This window comes from Lampris incognitus, chromosome 20 (genome assembly GCF_029633865.1).
Source record: "Lampris incognitus isolate fLamInc1 chromosome 20, fLamInc1.hap2, whole genome shotgun sequence".
NCBI lineage: Eukaryota > Metazoa > Chordata > Actinopteri > Lampriformes > Lampridae > Lampris > Lampris incognitus.
Window position 1 is genome coordinate 29,221,071 of NC_079230.1, and position 13,134 is coordinate 29,234,204.

Consider the following 13,134-nt stretch of genomic DNA (forward strand, 5'->3'; position numbering starts at 1 on the left):
GAACCCCAGCCATCGCACAGAGGACCTGATTCTGACACACATCTATCTGTATGACGGTGCCACGGCATCAAGTAAAGCGACTGCTTTGTCCTCACAGAAATCAAGGTTTGTTTCTTTTAACATGTAAACGGGTAAGAGCGCGAACGCAGCCCCCCACTACCGGAAATGATGCAGTCCAGAGTCTATAACATTTGGGGAATTGAACACGAGGCCTTCTGCAGGAGTGTAAAGTCTACCTCGACTGTACACCGTTACGGCTCCTGATTGGTCTAAAGTCTACGGCGAGTGTACGCTCTAGACCAATCGGAAGCCGAAACTGTCGCAGAGCCGATTGTAGCGGACCAGTCAAACGTCGATTATGCAAATTCCGCGTAGCGACGTCATCCGAGCGGTCAGATCAGACGAGCATCAAAGCTTATCAACAGGAAGAAAAATGGTTTTCAAAGTTCAAGTTTAAGGCGATGTTTGTTCTTCGATGATTCGTTTGAAGGAAAAGTGTTAGTGTGGTATTACGTCAGGGCAAATGTGGCTATCTGTCATTTCATGTGATTAGACTGACAAGCAATTGTGGCAAGTAGCACAGGGCCGTATAACCAGGACAGAACGATAGTAGAAGATAAACTTGTTTATGCCCAAAAGTAGGATAAGTGACATTCCATCATGTAAGTGTAACCATTATTAGACAGAAAACAGTAGTAGCAGCACATCAAGACAACCATTAAACTGTCAAAGGGGGATTGATACGTCAATAAAAGTCTTATTTTGAGTGATCCTCGTCTCATTGACTTTTTTTTTGTTTTTGCAATGTCTCTGTATCACTGGCCACCACAGAGAAAAATTGGCGTCATGAACAGGATTGGATAAAGCAAGCTGCCTTCGACGCAGGGTGGACCCAGCTCTGGACTCCTCACGGAAAAGTGGTAAGCAATATTTTGCTTTATTACAAATATTTCTGTGAGGAGATTGGTGCTGAGACGCCCATTATCTGCGCCGGTAAGAGCTGCTTCTAGAAGCTTACCAAATGTAACGACCAAATTAAAGAGACAAGGGTCCTTCTGCATGGGGGGTTAACACGGGTAGAGAGTGAAGCGTCTATCTCAGAAAAGATTTGGACGAGGCACGGTACAGTATTTTGTGTAACAGTATATAGGGGATATACGGTATCTTTTGCAAAGTACAGTGTCTCAGGGCACGGTACAGTATCAAGAAACAGTAAGAAACGTTTGATACCGTGTCCACCAAGCCCTAGCTCAGGGGAGGTAGGAGCCTGTTTAGGGAAACAGGGACAGGTATGGCACAGTATCAGGGCGTAATAGTACACCCGGATACAGTATCTAAATCCTCCAGCCTGAAGGATAATAAGCTGGTAGATAAAAGCCTGCGCCTGGTTGGGCCCTAAACCGGTCCGCAGTCTTGTAAAACCAGCGGAGGGGCCGAGCCACACTCCAGGTTGAGGGACGCTGAGGGACGTGTGACCCACGACACTCAATAGGGGAGAGCGCCTGTTGACCCCCCTTCTAGAGGCTGGGGAGATAAGGGAGGAAAGGCGACAAGGATATCCGAGCCAGCCCGATAAGCCTGTGTGAGCCACAGAAACTCCGGGACGGAGCCGGCGCCTGGCCTCTAACAAAAAACAAAACACTTCTCTTCACAAGACTGTAGGACCTATGAGTCAGGCCCCTTATAGATAACACACTAGTACACATGATAACAGGAGGGGAGGAAATAAGAATAAACGAACAGACAAGATTAGGAGTAGAAACTCTTTGGAGTCTTTGTGATTTTGTTCTGTGTAATAATGTGGAGAAGAGCGCAAGTTCAGATGGAAGAGTAAAACAGACAAAAGGCATTACAGGAGAACAGACCGCTAAGGAATTTGTACTGATACAGCCTAGTCTATAGATGGCGCTGTGGTGATACTGATATTGCAGGACACTGTGTTGTATGTTATGCGGGAACGAAGAATAAACTACGCACTTGAGAATAGCATCTGGCGTGAGTAGCAGTCGTTACATGGCACCAGGAGTAAATCCAGAGTAAAACGGTCAAAACAAAGAAATAATGATATAGGTCCGCCTGACGAGCTAAAGTTAACAGGCAATGTCCACCAGAACTGGAAAAGCTTCAGGCAGTGTTTTGGGTTTAACCTGCTGGTGGTAGGGATAGAAGAAGATGACGACCGTGGCAAGATAGCCCTGCTGCTAACTGGAGCTGGCAGATCCGCGCTGGATGTGTACAACACCACGTACGCATTTACGGAGGATGAGAAAGACCAGTTTCCCGCGGTCCTGGGGACATTTGAGGACTACTGCACGCCAAGAAAGAATGAAACATACGAACGGTATGTCTTCAGAAACAGAATGCAAAAAGTAGGAGAGTCCATAGAAAGTTATGTGACAGACCTACGTCTGTAACTTCAGCACACCGTGTGAGTCCATGACAAGAGACCAAATCGTCGTAGGAGTGCAGGACAAGAGAGTAAGGCTACTTTTATTAAAGGAAACTGACCTTACTCTAGAAAAAGCAGTAGAGATTTACCAAGCATCTGAAAGCACAAAGCTACAGCTCAAGTCCTTTGACAATGACAGTGAAACAACGATCGAGTCAGTTGATGCAGTGCAAAAGCACAAGAAGAAAAATGAGAAATGTCAGTCACAGAAAACGAAAGAGAAACAACGTGGAGAAAGACTATCAAAAGAATATGGCAAAGACTGTGAACGATGTGAAAGCCAACATGCTCCAAACAAGTGCCCAGCATATGGCAAAGGATGTTGCAAATGTGGAGGTAAAAATCATTTTGCGAGGACATGTGTCACAAAGAAAAAAGTGCATGTAGTGGGACAGGCAAAAGAGGCAAGTGACAGTGATGGTGATGATGTGCTGTATGTAGAGACAGTAGCACTAGTGGATGAGGATGGCACTGAAGATGAATGGATAGCCAACTTAGAAGTGGATAATGTAACAGTCCCAATGAAGATAGACACAGGGGCATGTGTCAATATCCTACCCATGAGATACTACAAGAAACTGAACATGAAGCCCAAAATGAGACCAAAGAAAGTGAACATAAGAGCGTATAACAATGAGCCTATACCATCAAAGGGTGTGTTTAGGGCTACCCTGTCAGGAGAGGGGCGCTCTTTTAGCGCACTGTTTGTCCTAGTAGATTAGGATAGACAGCCTTTAGTAGGTCTGAAAGCAAGTGAGAGGCTATACGCCCATTTCACGCCGCGGCCATCTTGGATTTAAAAAAAACCAAGGGGCGGGAACTTAGCCACGCCCCCTTCTTACTTCATTGAAAACACTGCTGGAAGCAACATGTCGTACTGCTGTGTACCATCCTGCAACTCCTATCAAAGAAGGGAAAGAGATAAATCCTTGACGTTTCAAAAATGTTTGCTCCTGTTTTTAGTCGCATTGGTGACTTAATAGCGGAAGAAGATGAAGAGGAACATGAGGGAGATAGGTGAGTTGTTACTGTCAGTACAATACAATTTTTCAAACATGTAGATTACTGCATTGTATAATATGTATATATATATATATATTCACTAATCTTTCAATAGTGGATAGCTCTGTTCTGACACATCATCTTGATAACAGGAAAATGTGTGGATTTATATTGCTTCCCACATGTATGACATATCCTCATGTGTCCAGTGAGGTTTGGGCGACTCTACCTGATCATGACTACGACGTGAAGCCCCGTTCTGTGGAAGACCAGCTTGACGCAGTAAAGAAACGCATGGCTTTCCTGGAGGACGAAAATAAAAAGCTGAAAAGTGAGCGTTTTGGTCTAGAACGCTTCCAGTGTGCGCCCAATCTGATCAGGTTTTACACTGGTTTTAAGGATTACCACACCCTCAAAGCACTCTTCCTAGCTTTACAGCCTACTGCAGAGTCCATGGTGCGATGGACTCAAATGCAAAGGAACAGCCATAACCTAGAACACATTTCTGTGTCTGGCTTCCATGCAGAGCATTTATCGCTGATTGATCAGTTTTTCCCGTTCTTGTGCCGTGTGAGGCAGGGCTTTTTTGCTCTGGATTTATCTGTACGATTCAATGTGTCGCCAGCCAGAGTCAGCAGGAACTGTACAACGTGAGCCAACTATTTGCTCTTTATGTTAGGGACCCTCCCAATATGGCCTAGTAGAGCAGCAATAGACGAGCTAATGCCACCAGTATTCAGGGAATTCTACCCAAACACAAGAGTGATACTAGACTGCACAGAGATCCGCATCGAGACAGCTAGTTCGAAGGTTTTGAACACCATGACATACTCCCATTATAAAAGTAACACTACACTGAAATCCCTAATTGGGATCACTCCCTCAGGGTCAGTTAGCCTGGTAAGTAATCTATACACAGGATGTATTTCTGATAAGGAGATAACTAAGAGGTCAGGTGTTCTGGACCTCTTAGAGTCAGGTGATGAGGTCATGGCCGATAAGGGCTTCCTTATCAAAGACCTGCTCGATGAAATAGATGTAAAACTTGTCATCCCTGCATTTTTAGGCCCAAGTGGACAGTTTAGCTGTGATGAGCTCACAGACACACGGAGTATTGCTGGCTTGAGAATACACGTCGAATGGTCAATAAGACGCATAAAGGAGTACCACATTTTTGATGGAGTCATACCCCTTTCACTAAGTGGAACAGTCAACCAACTGTGGACTGTGTGTGCTCTCCTAACTAATTTTCAGGGACCACTGTTTTAAACCTTCGTTAAATTCAGCTGACAAGAAAATAGTGCACACAAACCTTAGATAGATTGAAACATATTTAACTTCATTTCAGTACAGTCCCATTTTTTAGCCCACACCTTGAGATGAGCAATCACTGTCTTAGTTTAGTAAACAATTGATGATTTGAGTTGGTAGCGAGTTCCAGTTTATTGCTACAACAGAATGACAGTTGACCGAACATATTTTAGTTTAAAATGAACCAACAGTTTTGTTAAAGTTAAAGGACAAAGAATGAAAATATTGTAGATGGGACAATCTAATGTATAAATATTGAATGTACAGTATAAAATTGAAATGTATCTTATTTTTTATTTTATTGTGATTAAACAGCTTCTTTGAATACAGCCCTGTGTGTGTCTCTCCTCACTGGCACAGGAGAGGCAGAAAATACTCGAAAAAGAAAAGATCCAGCTTAGTTTTCATATTGTGGTAAATGACGGTAGGTGCTCGTGGTTGGTAGTCCAAACCATGTTTGCTGCTGGCCCCGGCTGCATTGATTTCCGATTGAGTAAGAAGGGGGCGTGGTTAAGTTCCCACCACTTGTTTTTTTTAAAATCCAAGATGGCCACGGCGTGAAATGGGCATATACAGGACTACATAGACACACGAAGATATACAGAACTACTTAGACACACGAAGTTATAACGGATTACATACACACACGACGATATACAGGACTACATAGACACACGAGGATATACAGGACTACATAGACACACGAGGATATACAGGACTACATAGACACACGAAGATATACAGGACTACAGAGACATACGAAGTTATAACGGATTACATACACACACGAGGATATACAGGATTACATAGACACACGAAGATATACAGGACTACATAGAGACACGAAGTTATAACGGATTACATACACACACGAGGATATACAGGACTACATAGACACACGAAGATATACAGGACTACATAGACACACGAAGTTATAACGGATTACATACACACACGACGATATACAGGACTACATAGACACACGAAGATATAAAGGACTACAGAGACATACGAAGTTATAACGGATTACATACACACACGACGATATACAGGACTACATAGACACACTAAATATACAGGACTACATAGACACACGAAGTTATAACGGATTACATACACACACGAGGATATACAGGACTACATAGACACACGAAGTTATAACGGATTACATACACACACGACGATATACAGGACTACATAGACACACGAAGATATACAGGACTACATAGACACACAAGGATATACAGGACTACATAGACACACGAAGTTATAACGCATTACATACACACACGAGGATAAACAGGACTACATAGACACACGAGGATATACAGGACTACATAGACACACGAAGTTATAACGGATTACATACACACACGAGGATATACAGGACTACATAGACACACGAGGATATACAGGACTACATAGACACACGAAGTTATAACGGATTACATACACACACGACGATATACAGGACTACATAGACACACGAAGATATACAGGACTACATAGACACACGAAGTTATAACGGATTACATACACACACGACGATATACAGGACTACATAGACACACGAGGATATACAGGACTACATAGACACACGAAGATATACAGGACTACATAGACACACGAAGATATACAGGACTACATAGACACACGATGGTAAGTGGTTTTCCCTTGTTTGGTTTGCCGACGTGATTTACTCCAGTCATGTGAATTCAAGACAGTCCAAGGGATGCTGCGGATTCGCGGCTGAATCTGAATTGGTTAGCTTCCCTGGTTATTCTGTAGTATATGAACACCATTATAAAAAGTATTTAGTACCTGAAGATGGCGGAGAAGAAGATGATGTTCGCCGCCATCGCTGCGCTGTGGGCTGCGCTGTGGGCCCAGAGACCGCGGCCTTGCCCGGAGCTGCGCCCGGGGAGGTAACGCCGAGGGCGGTTTGACAGGGCGCGGAAGCGGGGCAGGCTAAGCTAGCTGCTAGCCCACGCAGACCGGCAGTTCCGGTAACACCGAGGTGGGTTTGGCGGCGGTCTCGCCTGGCGTCGAAAGGTTTTTGTGACGTGGTCGCTGTCTGACTTTCTGTCAGTTTGGAGGAATCCGACGACGACTTTATAATTCAGTGTCCTTATTTCAATGGTGACGGTTACAGTCATACAATAGCTAGCTCCGCAGTAGCGACTCGTCTGAGCGCTAAACATAGCCTGACGATTATGTGGTTCCCCTGCGTCCTCATGCGTCAGATGGACCAATCAGCTTGCGGCTAACTTAACAGCCAATAGGAGTGCTTGTATCACATCCTTATAGACAAACGGGCTATTATATTCTAGAGCAGTGGTTCTCAACCTTTTTGGGGTCCTGGACCCCCTGCGTATTTTTGATCTACCCTGAGGAACCTTCCACCTGATCTTGGGGGAGGGGGGTTGCAATTTGATAGAAACAGTAGAAACTGAATTTAAAATTGCATTATAGCATTTATTCACTCTTTGGGGCAAAAATAAGAGCTTTCAGTTGTAACTTAGATATAGTTAACAAAACAGAATTCGTATGCAGTAACTTTCAGATATATGTAACAACAGAATTTTTATGCAGTAACTTTTAACAATGCAAACGGGAGCGAGATCTATTATTAAAATACAATAAATTACACTTGTGAAACAGATGTAATTAGAGAAAAAAGTCCTGTTACCCTTTATAGTTTAGGTAGATAAAGGTCTCGGTCACATTTGAGTAAAATAATCCTATTTCTATAAATGTCATAGGATCTTTTTTTTAAATATATTTTATTTTCACGGACCCCTTGCAATTACACCACGGACCACTAGGGGTCCGCGGACACCCGGTTGAGAAACACTGTTCTAGAGAATATTACAGTCGTCTGGAGGGCGGGGAGGTGTGTCAAGGGTGTCTGGCTGGGAGAGGTGGCGCTGGTTCGGCTGGGAGCGCTTGGTCTGATTCGTCCGGTTGCCACAGCAACCACGCGGCCCCTGCCTGGAGCTGCGGACGAGGATGCATGAATGGAAAATAGACCATGATGGAGACACACACACACACACACACACACACACACACACACACACACACATTGATTGACTTATTGACAACAGCTGTAGATTACAGATACTTTACCAATTTATAGGAAAATACTTTTAGACTCAGTTTGGGTGTTATGGGGGAGACCGTGTGGTCACGTGACTTTGGCTTGAGCCGTTGTAACAGAAGAAAACCGTCTTTTAAAGGAAATGCTGCAGTCTGCAACTCATTACTGATAAATCACCATATCATATGTTCCATCTACTGCAGCACATTTACTCTATGCTCACCTCATGTAGTGTGTGTGTGTGTGTGTGTGTGTGTGTGTGTGTGTGTGTGTGTGTGTGCGCGCGTGTGCGCGTGCGCGCGTGCGCGCGTGCACATGCAAACTTCTCCATCATGGCCTATTTCCCATTCATGCAACATAATAATAATAATACGTGTTAATGTTATTAATAACGTTAATATATAATGTGTAATTAGTGTTAATAATAATAATAATAATAACAACAATAATAAATAGTGAGTTGAAGTCAACTGAAACTTAAATGCCGCCGGTCCGATGTCTCCTACCATCGACTCTGCTCCTGATTAAAGCGACATTAGAGATTTGCAGAGCGTAACGCACATTGTGGTCGACAGCGTTTGTAGTATTCAGGTACTAAATACTTCCTCAGAGTATTCTGCCAAACACCGGGGGACATTACTGAAGATGCATCAAGACACCTGGTTGGCATGAAACATGGCTGAGTGAAGCTGGACTGATGGTCCGTCTAGTCGTCTAGTGTGTTCACTCTGATGACTGCAAGATAAATAATCAGGGAAATCTGTCCTGGTGTCTGCAGTCTCCTACATGTTCAACATCACTTACCAACATGTGAAATGTCTTCTGTTGTGTGCCAGGCTAAATAGACAACTGACAGTCCAGTAATCTGACTTGGTTATTCCAGAGTTGTTTCAGCTCTAAAGTAGTCTCAGTTCCTCATGGATCTTTTCTTTCTCTGCAGAGGGAAAACATGACAGGGAACACATTTACAGAGGCATTTTCTCCACAGGAAGCTCGGCAGGGGAACCAGGATGGAGTCCACCAAATAAAAGTGAGGTTTTCCGTCCCCTCATCATGAGGTTCCCAAGAACTTTGACACCACAGTGAGTCTCAGCTTTTCATCAGCCTTTTGGACAACTCACACTTTTGTTCATACTGCTGTTTGGTTTAATGTCTGGTCATGTGTATATTAATCGATGTTTCTGTTGTCTGTTGTTCTTCCCGCCAGTTGAGTCAGATGTCTGTGGGCCGTTTGAACATGGTAAGTTCACTTCACTTTACACCACGCAGAAAATCTTAATAGCCAAAGAAAACATCAACAGGTCAACAGGTGTTTAGAGTTTCAGATGAAGAACCATGTTTGTCTTGATGAGGTGGGAGCAGGTCTTTTGGGCTTCAGTGAATCATTTGATATCTCTATAGAGTTTTAACCTCCTGTATTCACAAAATGTGAGACCTGAAAACATCACATCTGCCAATGTAGTACAGCCTAGTATGTACATGGTTCTTCATCAGAATTAGACCAGACCAGTTTGGACATTTAAGCTAACTCATGGAAGACCAATCTAATGCTCATCATCCTTCTGTGATTGGCTGGCAGGGTTTACTACAGGAGCTGATGGGGATTCACATGGAGGTGGTAACTTTTGTCTCAGAGGTCATTAAGGAGACGTTCTTCCCCGCCCTCATCTGCTTCATTCAAACCTATGGCCCTCTCTCCTCTAATGGGTAAGTTTCCCTTTTTTTGTTCCATCCCGCTGGACATGTTAAAACTCAGCTTTAGGGAACGAAAAACCCTTTTCTGATACTGAGGAACTTTTATAGAAGTTTGATCCTTCCATCATATTGATCCTTTTGAATGCTGATTCACTCTCTACCAGAGTAGAAATAGTTTGACCATAGTAATCCAACTAGAAAATATTAATGTGCAGTCCTGAACTGCTGGTACTCTGAAATGGCCAAAAAAAATAAAAATAAAATAGTGTCACTATTTAAGTTTCCACACTCATGAGATAATTTAACAGAAAATTAGATAGAAACTGAGTGTTTCATAAGTGTGGGAGATCTCATTGTTGTCATTAAAACCATGTCATTAATATCAGGCTCTGGGGAGACAATGCTTTTTAACTCTTAACCATTTCCTTTTTATTCACAGTTCCCACAGATATTCCTCCAAGCCCCAACATGACTATTTTGGAATTAGCCGAGAGGATATCGTAAGGACCATGGTCAAGTCAAGTGTCGCCATGAAATGGTGGATTCGGAGAGCCAAGGGTTAATTTTCTCTGGTTTCATGTGCTCGGTGACTGAAGACGTAGTGAGGGATGTAAATTCAGCGATGTCTGAGGTCCTCCAGGCCCCTGCAGACCACACTTCAGCGGGGGAGCCACAAGTCTCTGATGATATCCGAGCGGTGGACATATTGGATGGTATTTCTGCCACCATGTACTCCTACCTGAAAAGACGACTTATAGGAGGGTATGAAAGTGTGGACAGCATCTCATACACAGATGCGGCATCCCATGAACGTTGGCTGTTGTGCAGGAGAGCTGCGAAAAAGGGAAAACATCTCATCTCTGCGGCGGCCAAATACTGCAAAGGACTGGCACATAAGGGCACCACAGAAGAAGAGATGGAGGAGGAACTGCTGCAGGATTTATCAGAGCCGTCCTCTTCTGTCATTGTGGGTCAGTCCCAGCTGGACAGTTACACTAGCATGGTGATTGACCAGATGGGGATGGTACGTGAGGAGCAGATGTCAGTGAACAGAGATGACTGTGACATGTTGTCTCTGTCTGAGCCTCTGTTGGAGGAGCTTCTTGACCATGTGAGAATCACCATCTCCAGTCACTCTTCTGCCAGTCGGAACAAGACCAAGTGCGGTTTTCTGCATGCACTCTTTTCAAAGGTGCGTCATCATTTCTTAAATGTTGAACAGAGCAGAACAGAATATCAATTTATGTGTCTCCTCTATGCAGCCTTCTTTGTGTCATATTCATTCTTACGTGTTTCTAACAATGCACATATTATTTGATTGTCTTTTTTTCAGAGCTCCAAAAAATGCCAAGGAGAGAAGACGCGACGACACCGGTTCAGATGGGCTTGACAGAACTCATCCAGGGCTCCAGCAGGTGTGGCGTTGTCCGCTGAGTCCATTGTGGCCAGATTGTTCTGTTACGAACACTGGTGGGTGGGGACGCAAGCGCAGGACAGACACAAATACAGACACACACAGTAGTGGTGGTTTGAAAGATGATAATGTATTTTGCAGAAGGGGAGGGGATGAGGATAATCTTCCGAGTGTGGCTGGCGTGAGCAGGAAGATGGCAGGCAGGTGAGCAAGAGTCCACGGAGGGTGAACAACAATCTGGCGATGCAGGATGAACTTGATGAGCTTGATGGAAGACAGCTGTGGCCAATCATCCAGGTGTGGCTACTCAGCCAGGAGAGGAGTGCCACGCTCATGCCACACACAACCACAGAGAGACAGACAGGAAAAGAGGGGGGGGGGACACTGCTGGGAAACGTAGGCTGTAACAGCATGTGCCTGAAGAAGAGACCTGAATGCACAAGGACTCTACAGTTGTTGACAACATCTGAACTTTACCGTCAATGCAAAAATAAAAATAAAAATAAACTCTCCGGCATTTAATTTGCTTTCAATCTTTTCTATATGCTGGTGCTTTTTTTTAAATTTATATATGATATGAATACATTTTATTTGTGGGCGTCTTTCAGAGCACTCAAGGACACCTTACAGAACTCAGCTGAAAAAACAAGCAGCGCTGTGTCAGACAGCATAAAATCAAAACAAAGCAGGGTAGACAATAAAAAGTTAACACAACAGATAAGTATAAAATCATCTTCTGCACAAAACTCAATTAAGTGTGGATCAGACTCAATATGCCAGTGTGAAAAGGTGGGTTTTGAGATTGGATGTGAAGGTTGAAAGAGAGTCAGTGTTGTGAAGGTCTTGTGGGAGAGAGGTCCATAGGCGGGGGCAGAACGACTGAAGGCTCTAGTCCCCATGGTAGTCCAGCGGGCCGATGGTGTAGTGAGTTGGAGAGCAGAAGAGGATCTGAGAGTACGGGAGGGCGTGTGGATATGAAGGAGTTCAGAAAGATATGAAGGAGCTGGGTTATTAAGGGCCTTAAAGGGGAGGAGCAGGATCTTGAAGTCAATACGGTATTTAACAGGGAGCCAGTGGAGCTGCTGAAGAACAGGAGTGATGTGATCTATGGAAGGAGTTCTGGTACTGATACGGGCAGCTGAATTCTGGACCAACTGAAGTTTATGAAGACACTTGAGGGGAAGACCAAAGAGGACAGAATTACAGTAGTCAATACGGGATGTAACCAGGGTGTGGGTGAGTATGGCGGTGCTGTTAGGTGTAAGTGACGGGGGGAGACGATTAATATTAAGTTGGTGGAAGTATGCAGACCGAGTAACATTGTTGATGTGGGCTTCAAAAGATGACACCCAGACCCAATAGTCAATAGTCAGAGAAAAACTACCAGGTTTAGCCAAAGTAGATTTACTACCTACTAGGAGTACCTCGGTTTTATCACTACTAAGTTTGGGGAACTGTTATGAAAACCAGGATTTTAATTTCTAATAACAAGGATAACAACACTATAACACAACAATCTTCAGGCATGTACACAAAGACTGACTCATACAGGGGAAATAAGAGGGGATACGGTGCAACGGTGCAGAGCATATACCAGAGATGCTGCGATAGATGTTAGCAGGTTACTTACATACATGTCTGAGGGAGGTGGACATGACAGAGTGTACCAGTACACATACAATGTACAGTACAGTATATACAACATGTACAGTAAAGTATATACAACATGGCTGGATTTATTGACAGTGTTAAGTGTTCATTTGATTGACAGCCTGTGGAAAGAAACTGTAGCACCCGTTTCCTGAGTCTGGAGGTGTAGAAGTCCTGAATGGAGGGCAGGTTGACACCAATGATTTTCTCTGCAGACCTCACTGTCTGTTGTAGTCTGTCCCTGTCCTGTTTGGTGGCTGATCCAAACCAGACAGTGATGGATGTGCAGAGGCCAGACTGGGTTATCGTAGAGCAGAGCTGAATCAGCAGTTCCTGAGGCAGGTTGAACTTCCTGAGCTGGCAGAGAAAGTACATCCTCTGCTGGGCCTTTTTGATGATTGTGTCTATGCTGGATGCCCACCTTAGGTCCCGGGAGATTGTGGAACCCAGAAATCTGTAGGTTTCTTCCCACAGACACCATGCTGTTGAGTGTGCTGGGGGGGGGGCAGTTTT